We start from the raw sequence: 19,253 nt of genomic DNA on the forward strand, positions 1-19,253 counted from the left end.
CTGATACAAACATATTATCTGGAAGAGTGTGACACTATAAATTATTACACCATAAGTTCTCACTGAATGTTGTCAATAGATTCTTGAAACTAGGGCAAAAAGACATATAACAAAACAACAATTTTACCGTAGGCCCATTGACATAAAACAAGAATTAATTTCTTACAGCATCTCATCAATATTACAAGGAAATGATGCTGAACAAAAAGATGTTATTCAAGGACCTACTGTAGTTATGAACACTTTAAAAAAGTCAAATAGTAAGATGCTAAGGGAAAGGGACCCTGAGAAGAAGAAGTCAAAAAAGTTCAGTCCTTTGTTGATGTTAATCGTGGTTCCTCCTCACAGCAGCCTGGGATAAGGCTGTGTGGCAGTGACTCACAGACTTATAAGGGCAGAAAAATCACCCTGTGAATATTCGAACCATGCAGATCTCTATGCTCCAACTCAACATGGTGTGATTCAGAAACACAGTGGTAGTGGTGGGAATCCAGCATTTTTAGGAAGTACCCAGGTAACTTGGAAGTAGGTCATGAATAGACAAGATTTTAGAAATACTGCGTTTAGGCTTAAATGGAGACAAAAAGAGAAGCATAGAGAAAAAAAACAGCAAGATCTGAGAGCAGCCACCTTACTTCTACCATTCAGAAGTTCACAAGTAAAACTTTACCCGGGCCCAGAGGAGCTGATTCTGGGTCTCTTGCCTTTTTCTGTTCAGTTCCTGCATCACACTCTGTTAATTTCAGCTTCAGTCATTGCTGATCATTTCCAAGATGATACAAAAGCTCTTACACAAGCTGATTTTTTATTACCAATATTTTCATTTAAGCACTTTGATCAATACCTGACAAGTCAATTAAAGCATACAATTGCTTTCTCAAGGAGGCCCACTAAATCCTACCCCCTACCTAACTCCTTTTTTTTAAAGCTTCTTTTATTTATTTATTTTTTTTTTAAGGAAACACAACTTTCCAAAATGTGTGCATCCTTCTGATTCTGGTTTTAGAAAGGAAATGAAATTTGTCACACTGCCATACATCATTTCCTTCACAGTACAATGTCCCATCTGTGTGTCAAGTACAAAAGAAAAGCATTTTGTGAAAAATTGCTAAAGAAGTAATGATTTTTGTCCTCAACTCTTTGTTTTGCCTTTCAATAAAGAAGGCGACATGTGCCACAAATGATGTATTATTGTTTAGGTACAACCCCAGTAACACAGTGCATAAGCAAAACCATGTTTCACAGCAGAGAAACTATAGTTTACTGCCCCTATGGCTCTGATGAGAATATAATGTTCTACAGTTTATAAATGCTTTGAGGTCAATACATATTTGCTTCAGCTTGTTCATCCAATGAGCAGGGGATCCAAAAATATATCAAGCTATTAGACAGCTCCCCAGAAGCTGGACTGAGGCAGTAGTGATGGAAAGGTTCCATGGTAACCCCTCTGTCAACTAGAGATGAGATAATTAGATCCAGGTAATACATTGAAGCCCCAACAGGGAGCTGCCAAGCAAACATGTCATCTTTATGGGCCTTTTTTATCCTGCCCAGCAACTACGGCCTAAGATAGTAAAGCATCAAGGGATTTGTTGGTACCCAGCAAAACCTCACTGTCACTCAGACATCCTTATTATCTAGAGATCCTTCTTTCTACAGAAGCAATCCAAAAAGGGAGAACAATTAGGAGAGAACCTTTTTAATTACTTTTCTTCATTCCTCCACCAATATTTTATATATTTTTTCTTTTTCTTTCTTTCCTTCCTTTCTTTCTTTCTTTCTTTCTAACAACAACTTTCAACAACTTTCTTAACAACTTTCTTTCTTTCAACAACTTTCTTTCTTTCTTTCTTTCTTTCTTTCTTTCTTTCTTTTTCTTTCTTTCTTTCTCTCTTTCTTTCTTTCTTTCTTTCTTTCTTCTTTTTTTTTTTTTTTTACAATATATCTTTAGTAACTACTTGGCTTCACCTGCAATTGTATTTATATAGACTTTGCAAAATCATCTACCTCTTATTTAAAACGGCTTTCACAATGGGAATGCCTTTAAACCTAGAGACAAAATAATAAATGTATTTTATTCATAAAAAAGCACCATGAAAGAAGAGCATGTGATGCTTATCAAGCGAGATTATAATAGTAGTACTTACTCTAGTTTGAGAAATCAAGGGCTTCCTGTCTGAGAATGTGATGTCAGACTGAAACCTAAAGGTTAAAGGTTAAACAATTGTCACTTGTTTCAACTCTTTGACTTGAGAACAAGAGATCATGTTTTTCTTTCACCATGATTTCAGTTGGATAGTTATTGTCATTTTTGTCATCATTTTACTAATTCAATAAATATTTATTGAGGGGCTAGAATTAGGGTCAGGCATAGCGCTAAACTCCTGGGATATAGAAACAAAAATGAACACACTAGACCACAGTCAAGTTGGGGAAAATTTTACAATAATATTCTGTAAATAATAAATAGATTTTATTCATAAAAAAAGCACTGTGAAAGAAGAGCATGTGATGCTTACCAAGTGAGATTTTAATAGTAGTACTTACTCTAGTTTGAGAAATCAAGGGCTTCTTGTCTGAGAATGTGATGTTAGACTGAAACCTAAAAATTAAAGAGTAGAACTTAGCTAAGTGAAGGAGAATGGAGGAAGGAGTGATAGCTCTTGGAATGAGAGAACTTCTCTTAACAAAGGTAAACCATTATGCAAAAGTCACAGAGATAGGAAGGGCTAGCGCCATCACTACCACCACCGTCATCACTACTGCTGTCATCATCGACACCAGAGTAACTAGCATCATTATCAACATTATAGTAGAGCTACTAGGGGCTATGAATGCACTTTATAAAAGTCATCTCTAATACTTATATACTCTTGAAAAAGAGACATTGCTACTCCTAATTAAAAAATAAGGATAATTTATTTCTTTTTATGTTTTAAATTTGATAATGAGTGGCAGATTTTGTCTTTTAACCAAATCAGTCTGATGCCAAAGTCTCATAATATTAGTAGACATGTTTAGTACAACAGGTTTCTAATATTGCTTTAAATGAATATTACTGTACTTTAAAATCTCAAATGTCAACCAGTGTTTCATTAACTTCTTCACTACTATTATTGAATCTGAAAGTCTTCTTTAAATGTTTTCAGAGGTCAAATATAAGGAGGAATTTGACATCACTAATAAATGTGAACACATGAATTGGAGATTGTGATTTGTAAAGCTTAAAAAATTATAAACAAGACTGGGTAAAAGTACCAAATATGTCTCATTAACTGAACATTCAAACACATACACTTACAAAGAGGATTTTGAAAATGGTATAAATTTATTATTCTAAGCAGGATATTATCTGCCATACATAATGATATTGTTCAATTTTTTTTTTAAGTTGGGTGAGACTTCGGAGGGGAAGTGATTCATTTGTGATCATTTCAGTTTAATGATTCATGACAATTTTTGAGCACTTATTTTGTCCTAGACACTGAATGATACCGTGTGGCTGAAAAACCTACTAGGTTGAGGTCTCTGCCTTGGAAAGTTTATCATCTATCGTAGAGACAAGGTGAATTCATACAACTTCTTTAAGATGGGATATTAGAATAAAATTTGCAGCATACTATAAAAATAATAAGGGGCATTTGAATATTAAATCAGGAGAAGAGAAGGAAGATCTCATCCAAGCAGAAACTTGTTTTAGCATGGATGCAAAGAAGTTCCTGGAGAGCTTGAGGAATGGAAGCAGTCTGATGTATTAGAATGTAAAATGAAAAGAGGACAGGGGCTGCACAGATTGCAAGGGCTTGAATTTCTATGGTTTTAGTTACCATGACAAGTTGCTTAGACTCAGCAGTGGGAGATACAGGATATTTTTCAGGATGAAAATGGACAGGCCATATCTGTTCCTTCAGTAAATGGAAGAGAATGGTATAGTGATGTGGAGCAGAGGTCATATTTAAAAAGGGCTAGCCCGGAACCATGATGTTCAATTAAGAGACTGGCACAGTGATCCAGGTGTAGAATAAGAGCAATGAGAGTAAAAATGAATATGAGATGACACATATAAGAATTATAGAGAGGTAATTTCGATAGAATATTTTTAATTTGAATGATTAGGCAGAGGGCGGTACCTTAATTGAATAGAGAATGGAGAAGAAAAAGTACATTTAAAAGCAAGGGCATAAAAAATTGATGGACATTTATATTTTATGAAGTTTAGATGCCTAGAGGACTTCCAAAAAATACATCAAACAGGCAATTGACTATATACGTATTAGTCAAGTATCAGTTGGAGAGCCAAGTTACACACAAAGCTCTTGATTCCAGTCCATTATTCATTCCAATACAACTTACTATCTTCTAGGGTCCCCAAGTTCTCTCCTAAGATACTTTTTTAGAATTAGGATGAGAGTCATCTAATAAGACAACAGAAATTACATGATAATTTTTTTTTTCTCAGCTCTTACCTATATTAAAAACTGAAAAATGAACAACTGGATGTCTCTGTGTTTAGTTCACAGTGATTGCATTTTAGAACTGGGGTAGAGCTTTTAGAATAGTCCAGGGTACCAATTAATTAATACTCAAAAATAAATAGATAAATCTATGCCTAACCCAGTAATATACTCTTTGGATGGTCTCAAACCCTCCAGGCATTTGAAGTTACAATTTTCTTTAAAAATTTAGTGAAATTACTGGAGTCACCATCTCATGAACAATGGGAGAATTAATATTCTCCCCAAGATTATTGTTGATGACTCAGAGCAATAGAGCATAGTGGTTTAAAAGCAAGTTTCCAGAGTCAGATTGTGTTTAAATACATAATATGCCATTTAGAGCTGTCTAATCTTGAATAAGTTTCTTAAGCTCTGTGTATCTTCTATTTTATCTATAAAATAGAAACAATATTATCCATGAAATAGGATGTTTCAGGGGTTAAATTAACAATGCATTCAGAGTGATTAGAAAAATTATCTGGAACACAGTAAACACTCAATGAATATTAGCTATGACGTTCTCATGTCACTTCCATTTCCTGTTCCTGCTGAACACTGTCTTAGGTCTTAGTAGGGTTCTCTTCTCTTTCACTAGTCCTTTGAAGACATTTCTTTCAGACTCTCCAGCCTCAATCAAAAGTTCCTCTCACTTTAAGGCCCAAAGCACTTTAGCTTCTCTCATTCTGAATGTGCTCGAAGTGTAGAAAAGAGAAGCCACCTCTTTTATAACCATCAATGCCAATAAAGTGATTTTCCTAGATAAAGAGGAAATTCTCTTCCCAAGAAGGATTCTGAGCCATTTGATTCTAGTCCAGTGCTTTGTTTCCTTCCCTCAGGACCAAATTTGGTGACCCCAATTTAAGATTATTTCTGAGACTAGGCCCTGCATTTTCCACATGCTTGACAACCAATGCCCACCCTATAGCTGTTGACACATAAGCCACAGTTTTATAAAAATAAAATGATTGAGATGGAAATCTGTGAAGTTTGTAAAACTGTGTATTTTTGACAAAAGTTACATTATCAAAAAAGAACAGAGGAGAGATATGGAATAAGTTATAAAGATGATCCCACGGGACGGTAAATAAATTACAGACTAAACTCTGAGCCAAACTATCTTCTATTAAAGTCTCTTCATTGTTATTCAAGTGAATTTCCTCTGTCTCCCAAGTGGAAACTATTTACACAAAACAAAAATATTAGAAATAGAATTCTAGGTATTTGGACAGTGAAAGAAAATCTTGTTAAAACTTGAGAGTAGAATTGGCTTTAGGCAAAATTGTTAAGATTCTCTTTGTCACCTTTTGCATCTCTCTTCAGTTCCTCTTATTTTCAAATTCTCTCTTCCAGATATCTTCATTATTCTGAGTCTAGTATGCCTTTTATTCATTTGTTTTTTGTTCAGCATTGAATACTTATAATGTGCTAGGCACTAGGTACTAGGGACACATATATAAACAAGAAAGGATTCATACCTCCCAAGAGCTCATACTCATTTCTATAGGCTATTCGCAAACTCCTAAAAACCTACCTACTAACATATAAAAACCAATCTATGTTGAAAGATACAGGGAGAAAACACAACAAAACACACACACACATACATACCAAAAATGCTCAGAGAAACCCGAAGTTATCAGTCGTGGAGCAGTTTGTTGTTTTTATCGTGATTGACTGATTGGTTTTTATTTTTTATTTATTTTTTTGTTAACTTGGCTTGGGAAATGAGCCTTTAAGATGAAAGTAATCTTCTTCCTCGCTAAAAAGGCCTCTGGGTTTATAATCAGTGGATTTGCCATCCCAAAGTAAGAAGTTACTACTTGTATATTCATATATATTTTCAACACCAAATGCGAGAAAAGAGCTGTGATTCTTTATTCAGCAAATCAAATAGACTGGCTAACATTCACACAACAGAAGAACTAAAGGCAGGTAGGATTCCATAAGTATACAGGTTATTTACAATAAATTTGATTTACATATTTATCGTAAAATAATTTATAGAAGGTAATAAGAAAATCATTAATATTTCCAAAGGAAAATAAACGAGATACATAAAAAGGCAATTCACAAATAATAAATACAAACAACCAATAAACATTACTATTTATATTAAATATATTACATTCAATTAATCAAATACACTATTCACCTATTAAACTAGAACAATGATTTTTATACAGTGCCTCTTTATTTGAAAATATTGCACATTCTACTAAACCATGTGAAAGCAAAAGAAGTAAAAGGATACAAAATTATTCTGACATTGTGACCTCAGTGCATTATATCGAGAGTCACATGATGTCAATTTGTCTCACTCCTGGTGGCTTCAATTGTAATTATTTGGTTAAGGAGGTGTCTGCCAGTTTCCACTACAATAAAGTTTCTATTTTTTTTTCTTTGTAATTAACAAATGTCTTATAGAGTAATATTTTGATATATTTAGAAATATTTGATATATAAATAATGTTTCTAATCAGAATTAAAGCATCCACTGACATTTCTTTGTTTGAATTAAGTATTTCTAGAATGGTTGTCAAATGACAATCTAATTTCATTATTTCTTCTACATTTATCAGTTGGCTTTTATATTTCTAATATTTCTAATATACATGTATGAAATATATAATCAGAAAAATTTTCTCATTATTTTGATTAGCAAATCAATTGACTAAAAAGTGAGAAAATTCAATTATTCAGCTTTAATTACGCCAAGTCATCTGCTTGAATCCTGCCTTCTCTTGATATTTTATGAGATTATTGCTTTGTCCTGAATAAAAGGAGAAAAGTCTTCAAGGTGGAAGCAAGGATTTCTAATTCCAAATCAAAATATATATGGCATGACAAAAAGGACAAAGGAGTAAACCAACAAAAATAGCAACAGGATGGTTTTTTTTTTTTAATTTATATCCTGGACTCAGATAGTAGGACACAGGTCTAAGTCATTGCAAATGCTGGAGAAGCAACATGAATCTTGAACTCCCAGGCACTTCCTGCCTATATTCTGGGAGAGTTTGACCTGCACCTAGGAAACATACTGTGGAAGGATATGTTGAGTTGTAATGGGAGCTACACTTTTATAGAGAGACTAGGAATGTCTTGGTATGCTATTAAGAGATGTGGCCATGGTATTACAGTGCAAGTTGAGAAACTGAGCATCTCGTACAGTTCTGCATGTATCACTCCTTTAATCATACCAGGACAAGTGATGAGTAAAATCTGTGTACTTCTTTAAAATGACTTGTTCTCTCACCATTCTGGTTATCCCAGAGAAGGGGTCTTGGTTTTTTGTTTTGGGTAGAGTTACTAGATTTACTATTTTGCATGTTATTGATAGATATAGTGACAGAGGTAGGTATAGAGACACAAATATTTTAATTGATTGCTCCTTTCTAAATGCTTACTACTTGAAGGTAGGTTCAGAAATTTTATCAAGAAAGGTTTATTATAGAGGATGATGAAGCAAAGGAGGAGGAGCGTTCTAGAGCAAGAAGCAAGTAAATGTCATCTAGTGCACCCCTCTCGCTTACAAAAAAATAATAATAATAAGGAAATTGGGGCTCAAAAAATGAGATGGGTAGAACTTATCAAATGAAATAGAGGTAAGAAGTGAGGTGCCCTGCCACTTGTTTCAAGGCTCTAGAACTGCCATCCCTATGGCTCATCTGAGTTATGCATACCTCTGAGACTACATTAAGAAAGTCCAACTGAAATCTATCTGCAGAGGCGAGATAGGAAATACAAGAGTAGGATTGTCATATAAAATAGAAGACGCCCAGTTAAATTTGAACTTCAAATTAAAAACAAATATTTTTTTTAGTATAAGTCCTGAATATTTCATGGGACATATTTATACTTCAAAAATTATTTGTTGTGTAACTAAATCTCAAATTTAAGTTGGTAGCCTGTATTTTTACTTGCTAAATCTAGTAACTCTACCCAAGAGCTACACAACCAAATATTTACAACTGTGGAGCAAAGCAAAAAAATTATATAATGTGTCAAGGGGAAAAGATAACTTTAACAAGGAATTCTTGATTTATGAAGTGGTACATTTAGGATGTTATACCCATTATAAAACTTAAATTTCCTATGTTTTTAATTTAAGATTATTAATTGACCTTCTAATAACCTTAACTGTACTACCTCATAGATTCATTATAAATATTCATTGAGGTTTTACATGTAATACAATTAAACAATTCCTGAAAAGTAGTACCATGAAATTATATATATATATAATGTTCATATATATATATATATAAAATGTTTATATATATATATACATATATATATATAATTATACTTCACTTTAACATCTTCAGTAATCCTCTGAGGTAAGCATAAGATGAAACTGAAACTCAGAGAAGTTGAAGTTGAGTAGGTCTCCCATAATATCCATAATATTATCTGTTTTCGGGCAGTTTTCTCTTTTTTGGTAGGCCTGATATTTAGCCCAGTCTGTGTGACTTTAAAACCCCAAATCTTAACGATTATACTGTAAACATCATCCTTATATTTGTAAGAATTTATACTAAGAAATTAATCAAATAAGTACAAAAATGTTTATTTACTAGAACATTCATCATAATTATTATAAAGAAATAGCATTTTTTACATCGTTACCAGTAATAAAGTTGAAGATCATACATTGACAAAATACTACGTTATCATTAAAAATGGTGTATTGCAAGATAAAACTCAACTAACTCGAGAATTATTTCTATGGTAAAAGAAAAGTTTATTATATTAATCTGCAAGTATATAAATAAAAGTATTATTTCCAAAAAGTGGAATTCTTCATTATTTTAAATTTGTTCATCATGCTTTTAAAATTTTCTACAATACACTTTTCTAATCAGAAAAAAATTTAAGCATTTATTACATCAATTTGATCAAGTACAGAAATATACTTAATATAATCATGTTTGTTCCTTTTTTATTAGAAAAAGAACAAGGAATACCTTTAACTGTAGGAGAGAAAACATATGGAACAGAGTCAAATCAGAAATATAAAGTCTGAAACAAACTTACAGTGGATTAAAAAATAAACTCTTACTTTTAACAACACATACATATAGCTTTACTATATGTATGTATATAGATATAGATATAGATATATAGATATATAGAGAGATATTTAGAAATACATAGAGAGATATAGATATAGCTAACTAGATATTTCAGTTTTTATTACAGTAACTGTAATTCTGGCTGGATGGCTGGTACAATTGGGACTGGTTATCCAAAGCCACAGCTGAAATATAAGAAAACAATCAAAATAGAATTTAGGTATTCTAAAACCTAGACATCATCTGCAAACAAGAGAAAATTTTCTATTCTAGAGTGAATATCAAACTTTAGCAACTTTAGACTATCAGATGCCTGCAAAACTGGAGTTTCTAAGTTTTAATACTTGTGAAATCTGAGATCCCTCTTGCTCTAGCTCTACTCATTCTTGAGGGTGTATCATTTCAGTTTGACTATAGAATCAATTCTGGACCTATTCTTCCAACTTCTTTGGGTTTTAAGTATAGCTGGTCTTTTTACTTCTCTTCTTCGCATATTTCTCATGGTGCCTAATAAACTGATCATCATTAAAGACAAGTAGTATCTTAATGTCAGAATTTCAATGCAACTTGGTTTGGCAGACTGTTTCTAGGCACATTGAGAATATAAAGGACAGAATTTAAATGATATCATTTTGGACATAGGGACACATGAGCTGGTTAGAAGTGTTGCCCAAGCATGAGTCTTCTAAACTAACAGTCATTCAAGCACTTTACAGAGCAATACCTAATTTGAATAAATCTCAGCTTTACAGAGAACAGAAGGGGTAATGTCAGCAAAGAAGGCAAAAGAAAGGCAATTCCTCTATCCAAAAAAGTTGAGAGCATTTATCTTTAGAAATAGGAAGATCCAAACGAATGCAGGAAATATCAGCTAACCATTCAGCTCACTCTATATGGAAGTAGCCAAATCCTATTCAAATTGTAGAAGCTTCAAATGGCAGAGCTTTCCATTGGTATTTGTCCCCTAAACCTGGCTGTTATGAGTACCTACAAATGTATATTAAAGTGATATATGTCCCGGCTTCCAGTGGGTGTAGGGAATCCACCTTTTAATTAGTTGTAAATTAAAACCATATTGATTCTACCAAGCAGGGAGAGGCTCAAGGCTGGCCTGATCAGGTTCTCAATTTAGGTTTTATGGTGATGAATTCAAGGTTATTACACCAGACAAATGAGAAGTAAAATCAAGAAGGCTGGCCACAGAAAGGCTGTGGGGTAAACCAAGGTTTGGTGAGGAGATCAAAATTCAAATGCCAAACCTAGAAGTCAGAGGTAGGAAGTAAAGTCCCAAAGTGAGGTCAAAGCCACCTGAAGATGGAATCAAATGACAGGTACATAGTATAGAAGTGAGTCAGATTTACTGGAAGTTACAGGAGTAGCATGGGCCTTCATCATTTAGGATGTCAGTTTTTTTTTTTCCTCTGAATCTCAGTCTCTTCACTCATAAAGGAAAAATATTCACTACCTTCCCTTTAGCTCCAAAATTATTTAGAGAATCAAGTCTCTTAAGAAGTAAACAATGAGAAATAAAGATACAGAGGAATAAAGGAATAAAGATCATTATAATTTAGAATACTGATAAGACCATAAGCTTAATAATTTTCAATTATTAAACACATTATAAGTTAAAAGTTAAAAAGTCTTTACCTCCCCTTGACTCTTTATCAACAAAAAGTGATCCCTTTCTTCCTAGACAAAGCCCATCAGTCGAGATTTACTTTAGACTCTGCTCATCATTCAGTCTTTTCTTAATTCAACAGAACTTTCTTCCTTAATTTGTTCTTCTCTTCACATTTTTCTTCTTTTCTAGCTCCTTCTCAGCATATAAAAATGATCATTACTCTAGTTTAAACTTTTTCTTTTGCTTACATTATGATAATCTCTTAATTTCTCAGTTTTTTAGCACTAGTTAGCAATCTTAGTTGCTTCAACCACTATAATAAGGCTTCTACACTCACCTTACTGAAATGGTTATCACTAGAAGGAAAATTAATAATAACAACAATGATGAAGAAACCAGCATTAATTATTATTATGTGTGAAGCACTATAAAAATATTTCCAGAGTAGCTCTAAAAAGTGGGCAAAATTATTTCTTTTTTACAGATATGGATTTGAGATCTAAAGTATTGAAATAACTGCCATAAAGACACAAAGCTAGTCAATATTGAAGCCAGGACTTGACCCAAGTTCTATCAAATTATAGATTTCCAACCTGGGGTTTCCTCCTAAGCTCCAGACTTTTTAAAATTAATTAATTAATTAATTTTAATTAGTTTCAAGTGTATAGTACATCAGTTAGACATCTGTATAGTTCATAAAACAATCTCCACAATTGCTCCCTCCTTCCCCTAGCATGTTAATGCTAACTGCATTCCCTATTCCATGCTCCCCCTTCCCATGATCATCTATCAACTACTAAGCTCCAGATTTTTTACCCAGTTGCCTACTGTCCACTTTCCCCAGGCTTAGCAAGCTCAACAAGTCCAAAATCAAATCTATAATCTTCTCTCAAAGCCTGTATCTCTATGGCCCCCACTGCCTACTATTTTGAAAGGCATCACCTTTCCTTTGTTTCTTCTGATGGTCAAACTCTTTCCAGTCCCACAACAAGTGAGCCACATACTAATCTTGACCTTGCCTTATCTCTGAGAAGCCTCCTATCATTTCATTTCACAAATATTTATTGAGCAGTTGCTATGTGGGACAGAGTTTAGAGACTAATGACACCAAGAGATATAAAACATGATCTTTATACTCAATAAATATATAATCGACTTAGAAAAAAAAAAAAACTCAAAACAGTTGGAGGAAACTGTACAAGTTACTTAGTTTAACCTGAAGAAAGATATGTTCTATCCGAAGATACTCTTACCTCAACATTCTACTGACCTTTTGTGACTCCTGAAGTGCTATGGGAAGTGAGGAATCCTGGAGGCAAAACCTTTTTTTGCAGATGCAAAGGAGTAGATCTCTCTTACCTGTCCACAGTAGGAACTCTACTTCTGCTTCTCTATGCAAGTAAAAATACTACTAATGCTTACCTAAAAATCTACCCTTCTTGAATTCTACTCTCCTTTTTAAAGGTATCTATTACTGACACCCAATTATAAACAACACTTCTTTTTTTCACTATGACCAGAGAGTTCAAGAGGTGAAATCCACTGTTCTTTTTTGTTTGAATGGCAATTTACTTTTTATTCCTTGATCAGAAAATATATGAAGGAAAACTGCTAAGCTTTCGTTATCTTGTTTCAAGTCTGATATCTTCTGAGTCATATATGTATTTATCATACATCTTGATATGTAAAAAGAAGAAACACGAAAGCAAAGAAAAACTAAAAGAGAGAAAAAAATTCTCTGTTTCAAATAATGAGCATGTGCACCTTTTTGCCTCAGGCCTTCATACACAATTTAGCCAGGAAGCCAGGGTAGATCATGATTTAGCTTTTGACATCTCCTGCCTTCAGGCCAGGAGAGACTAATACCGATTTCTGACTCTGAGCATGCCACAGGAAAAAAAATGTGAGAGAGAAAGAGGCCTTTTATTGACTAAATGATAAAGAGGTTTGTAATGATAAATAACAGTCATTTTATTGTGGAATTCCCCAGAAAAGATGCATTCTGCAGTATCTGAAGGAGCCTAAAAGCTGAGGTTGGTTCCCTATGGAGCCGAACCTGTTAAACTCCAATTTTTACAGCCAGGGATAGGGGTCACAAATTGCAAGGACCTCTGGCTATTGAAACTGCTATACATACTCATGGTTGCAGTCTGTTTCTTGGTGGAGAAAAATTCCCAAAGGTTGCATCCCAGGATGATTGGTGGAGGATGTGTCTGCCTGTCAGTCTGTTACCTATCTGTCTGCGTCACCTTCTTTCGGCTCCACACACTTAGGTTCTGATGCAGCCCAGCGCTTCTATGCTCAGGCTGCTGGAGGAATCACTGCCAGTTTTGATCGATAGTTTAATTGTAAACTTTGGGAATGATAATGGATAATTTAGCTTGAACCGTCCATTATGAGCAATGTTGTCTAGGAGAAAGCCTTCAAAATTAAACAAGAGTTGGGTCACGTTATTGCATTTGTACAACTCACCCAGAGTTAAATAAATCCCCCTTTACAAATGCTGTCTTGGCATTCTATGGAGTTTAATAAACAAAGGCTCAGGCAGAGAAGAAGAAAAGAAAATAGCAAATAGACCAAAGTCAGAACTATTTACCTACCATTTCTTTTGAAAATTGTTATTATTATTACTATAATAATTCTTTAAAGTACTCTCTTAATAATGAAAAATCAAAATTAGTGAATAAATTATTTTTCAGAGGAAAATTTAATGGAAATTGAAGTTGGTAAAATTAAGAAAAGATGGATGTAAATTAGTTATTGCAGGAAAAAAAAATCCCTAAAATAGCTATAGCATTGATTACTGCAATAGAACAGACTTCTCAGAAAAATATGTAAGATTATTTGGGCATAAGTTATTTTTTCATGAAGAAACTCTGAATTAAAAAAAAAAATAGCAAGGAATCATTTAGTTACATTCAGGGTTTGTTTTGTTTGGTTTTGTTTTGTTTTTCTTTTTAGGTGGGGCAACCCTTGGTTGACCTCACAGATTATAAGGACCTTGTCAGCTTACAATCCCTTATTTTTTTTTATTTGTTTACGCCTACGGTACCTAGTCTTCGTAGGTGGTCTCCCATCCAAGTACTAACCAGGCCTAGCCCTGCTTAGCTTCCGAGATCAGCTGGGATCGGGCTTGTTCAGGGTAGCAAGGCGTAGACAGATTCAGGATTTAAAACTAGGAACACCAAACCACATGTTCATCCCAGACATTCAACCATGGGTTTAGAACCAGTTAATGGGAGACAGAGAGGGGTACAGGGGTGAGTCTCAGCTCCAAAGTTCAGTGGGAATTTAATTGGTGTCTCACAGGAGCATTTTCCCAAAGAAATATCCAGCAAGAAATTGAAAAGTATATCATGCAGAATAGAGAGACTCTATAATGTAGAGGTTAAAAAAAGAGAGAGCTCTGAAGACACCTGGATCCAAGTGCCAGCTCCATGACTTATTAATTGCATGACTTTGACAAGCTGCTCAACCTATCTGTGCTTCAGCTCGCTCATACATTAAATGAGGATACTGAGAGTACTTTTTGCATGAGATTATCATAAACATTAAATAAATTAAAACATGAAAAACACTTAGAACAATAGAAGGCACATAAAACTGTTGGGTTGAGTGATGATAAATCTGTTATTCCTAAAAAGTGATGAGTTGTCAGTTTTCAACAATTTATTTTTAAAAGTCTTTGTATTTCTATCATAAAGATTTGGTAATTCCTTTTGTGTGGTGGAAGAACAACTTTCTTTTGACATAGCTCCTTGTTTTAATCCATATTTATGCTAATCTTTACTGAAGCCAACATTCTAAGTTGCTATGAGATAGAAAATAGAATGATTCATAGTTTGTCTTGTACAAGGCACCTCATGTCATCCTCTCAATCCAGTAATGTTACATTGACTAGTATGATAGTAAATTACCTTTCAGATCAGTACTAAACTTCAGGACTCACAGGTCCCTAGCTCTTAGATTTTATCCTTTTAACCACCTCTGGGCCACTGAGCTCTATCTTTGCACTCAGAGCAGCACCCAGATTCCTTGGCAAGGGAATATGGCAAGGAAGCCATATTTAAGAGGCTTGGTGAACTTGATCATGAATAAGGGCTCCAGAATTGGATTGACTTGCCTGGGTTCCAGCTTGACAAGCTCTGTGATGTTGGCCATATTCTTTGTTACTCTGAGCTCCAGTTTTATCATTTGTAAAATAAGAATAATGATACCTACCTCTCAGGATTGTAATAAGGATTCAAAAGCAATCGAATAGATAACACGTGAATTTAAAAAATAGCAATTGGTTATTGTTATGATTAAAATTATATTTTAATCAACAAAGTTTTCTTCTAGCAGATATTGAGTGTTCTATTACTTCTACAATGGTTCTTCATTTTTTCTGGATTCAAGATTACTTTATGTGCTCTGTTTCTCTTAATGAGGCTTGTACCTATGTTTATGTTTTGCAGTTTCCATGATGACAATATGTCCAATCTTCCAGTCTTTGCTGAAAAAATATAGACTTGGCTCACTCTTTTTAAAATTCATGTCACTAGTGCCCCATGAATCTATGTCATATATACCAAATAATAAGATAAGGCAAATTTCTATTATAATTGTAGTGTTTAAATAAATAAAGGTAAGGAACCCTAGCTATCAACTTCAAAATACATACAGAAGATGAGGTTCCAAGTGTAAAGAGATAGCACGGAAAACTATGTTCAGAAGAGGGTCACCAAGGTGAGAAAGGGTCTGGAAACCTCTCTATATAAAAAACCATTATAATGAGAAATAGGAGGAAATTTGGGGGAGGAGTTATTAGGTGTCTTAAAAGGCTGTGACAGGGAACATACATAGTTGTAATTATGGTTAGAACCAATATCAATAAAAAGGACATCTTTTCAACACTTAGAGCATTAGCATCAGTAAAAATGATTGTCCCAGAAAGAAGAGACAGTACGATTCCTGGAAACTGTTTGCTGTGCCAACATATGGGTTGAAATGAAGAGTCTTACTTGAAGGAGGGGTGTGGGATTAAATGGCCCCAAATGCCATTCTAATGCTCAGACTTTATGATCTGATCATGCTTCAGGGAATTAGTGCCTTAGAGTGCCTTGGTGAGTCTCAGATGCCAGTAATATATAATAGATTTGACATCTAGTGGCAAGTAGCTCACAAATATCCTGTCCATTTCTCAGAGGCCCAGCTATGGCTCAGGTGCAGAAGTTATTTTTTTCCTGGACCATCACAAGGTGAGGAGGGTAAAGTGACAGCAATATGCATAAATATCAAAATAAGAGCTTTTGACTGTAAAATGTTTCTCTATCTTTGGCAACTTTGAACACAAAAACATTATAATTTCATTAAATTTGGTTATGATAAAAATAACCTCACTATGAAGAATCTGTATGTAGAATAAATATTAAATTATTCTGTAAAATATTTCCAATACTCTCCTAACTTGAGAACTTTTTAAAAAAATCTTCCTTGATTTATTTGAGAAAATCTTCACTCAGATCCTTATTTTTCTTCATTCTTCAAAGCTCTCTTTCTATGTTATTTAAGAGCATGAATCTTCTCACTGATGGAAATATCAAATGCCCTTTATAACCAGATTTAATCTTAGAATATCTTCTCTTCTTCTTTTTGTAGACATTTGAATTAGCTTCACCCACACAGGAACTCAGGATGGATAAGTTATTCTTTGCATTGTTATTGACAAATATTTACTTGGTATTGCAATAGACTATGACAATAAGTTATTTGCTATTGACCAAATTTTGACAGTGTCATAAAATATTTTAACTTGAACTGACAACAGGAGTAGATGATCACGCAGTCATTCCTCCTAAATAATACCCAGGGGTGCCTAGATACTCTTTTTCCAGAATGAAGACCCCTCCAGGAATTAGAGATGTAGGACCATTATTAACAAGATGCAACCAATCTGTAAGGGTTTCTATGAAACATATTGTATTAAAAATGCATGTAAAATTGGAATGCTTGCAAACATGCCCTTTCCATTCTTGATCTTTTACAAGAAAACGAATTAAGATGCTCACTGTGGGAGTGTTTGCTAAAAATATTTCTACATGGCCTCCTTACTTGGGTGACTGACACATATGTGAATCTAGTAAATTAAATCCTATGGTCAAAAGTCTTCGACCTGCATTCACCCAAACAATGGCCTGGTGAGCATCCTCGAAACAGCCAGGCAATCTGGCTTTGGGGTTGAATAAATGTCTTGACTTTTATTTATGAATACTGTGCTCTTCCTCCTTAAAGTTAGAATCCTGGAAATCTGTTGACTTTTTTGTTTTCAATGATGAGTTAAAATTGCCAGCTCATGTAGAATTAATTTTTTCGTAATTAACTGGATTTAGTTAAGATAGATTTCTGAGACTTTTTTTTATATATATATATATATCTCATTTTCTCTAGAACTTTAAATCCTATGGCCAGTTCCTCCACAGCTACAAAACTCATCAAGTCTGAAGAGGTTTCCTAAAATAAATGTCTGCATAGGTCACACTTGAGCATGCTCATGGATTCCTTTGTTCCTGTCACTGGGAAGCTATGAAATCTGTCTTTATCCTGGTTATAGATATTTCACCTGAGAAGGAAAGCAAAGCTATCAATATTTTAATTTCAGTTCTTTTATAATGAAATATCTTTCTACTGTAGATAATAATGTTCATTTCGATCAAAGACCAGTATGCTATAAATACCATGTGTCCTCTTTATTGATACCCATTGACTATTGTAACTTGGAAAACTAAGTAGTTACCAAGACATTGAGCTTCTGAGTGTCATATTTTTTTAAGTCTTCTGTTGATCTTTCTCACTCTAGTTGGGGTAAAGGTGAATATATTTATATTCAGACATATGTATTCCCCAAAAGAGGGGCTGTGTCATGCTGCATCTGACTTTAGACAAATTTTGATTAAGCATGATTTTTTGATGGGCTATTCATTTTCTTTTTAAGTATCATTTTACTCTTTTTGAGCACATTTCTTTCTTTTTTCCTGCATTCTCTAAACATCTCTTCACTTTCATTTGGTAATTTTCCTCCTTTTTTTTTTCTTTTGTCCTTTCCAGACACCTTGGAACATCTCAAGAAAGCTATAGATTCTCTCCCCAGAAAATGCACATACCCTCAAATCCTGTTGACAACTTTGGGATGTTTATAAGTACCAGAAACATCTTGATGGCCTAAGAATCTATAAGCTCAACAGAAAGTTTAAAAGATTAAAAGATTATTGCTATAACAATAACTCTCATACAAATTAGTTCTCAACTCTAATTACTGCTTAAAGAGGTATCACATGAGTAACATGTGATAGTTTCCTGGGAAATGCTAAAATAAATATAATGCACATTATTCAGTTCCAAAAATTTCCTAGGGTTCTGATTTTTTTCAAGAGGATGCTAATCATTTATTCATTATACATGAAAATTGATGCTATACTATCTTCATTCCCATCTTTAATTTTATCTGGTACCTTAACTCAATTTAGATATATTGCATAGCAGGTGCCACAATCATTAATAACCAAATAAACTTCATGACTCTGTTTGGGTGACCCTCTTAACAGTGAACTCCAGGTCACAATACAGTAACTGTCAACTCAATTACACCAAGGTTTCTAAAGACAATGGCTTCTGCACCCAAGCAGTTTGTAAATAAACTTCTGATGGAAACTGTCATCACCTTGAATGAATTATATCTTCACACCGTTAGGATAATTTACCAAGATAGCTTAGAATAGACTAATTTTATACAGCACATGAAAAGAAAAGAAAAAAGACTTTACATTTAGCAATCAACAGTATAGATACAAAAAAACAAACAAAAAAAACTACATTAAAAACCTTTGTTGGAATGCTTTACACTTTCTACAGAACAAACTAAAATAAGCTGTTATACAATTAGTTACAAATACAGCCCTCGAGTTTTACCCATATACATGAATATTGTATAAAACACGTCTTTTTTGTAATAGCGAGACCCTGTAACCACTGTGCTTGGCTGAGTTCACAAATCTGTTATAACCTGTATCTTCCCTGTCATTTCTC

The 19,253-nt window shown here is 33.9% G+C and overlaps 1 pseudogene; it reads right to left on the bottom strand.

Moving 5' to 3' along the window:
- Positions 1 to 14,229: 14,229 nt before the first annotated feature.
- On the bottom strand, positions 14,230 to 14,347 carry LOC120607783 (uncharacterized; annotated as a pseudogene).
- Positions 14,348 to 19,253: the final 4,906 nt, after the last annotated feature.

This window comes from Pteropus medius, unplaced genomic scaffold, assembly GCF_902729225.1.
Source record: "Pteropus medius unplaced genomic scaffold, Ma_sr-lr_union100, whole genome shotgun sequence".
NCBI lineage: Eukaryota > Metazoa > Chordata > Mammalia > Chiroptera > Pteropodidae > Pteropus > Pteropus medius.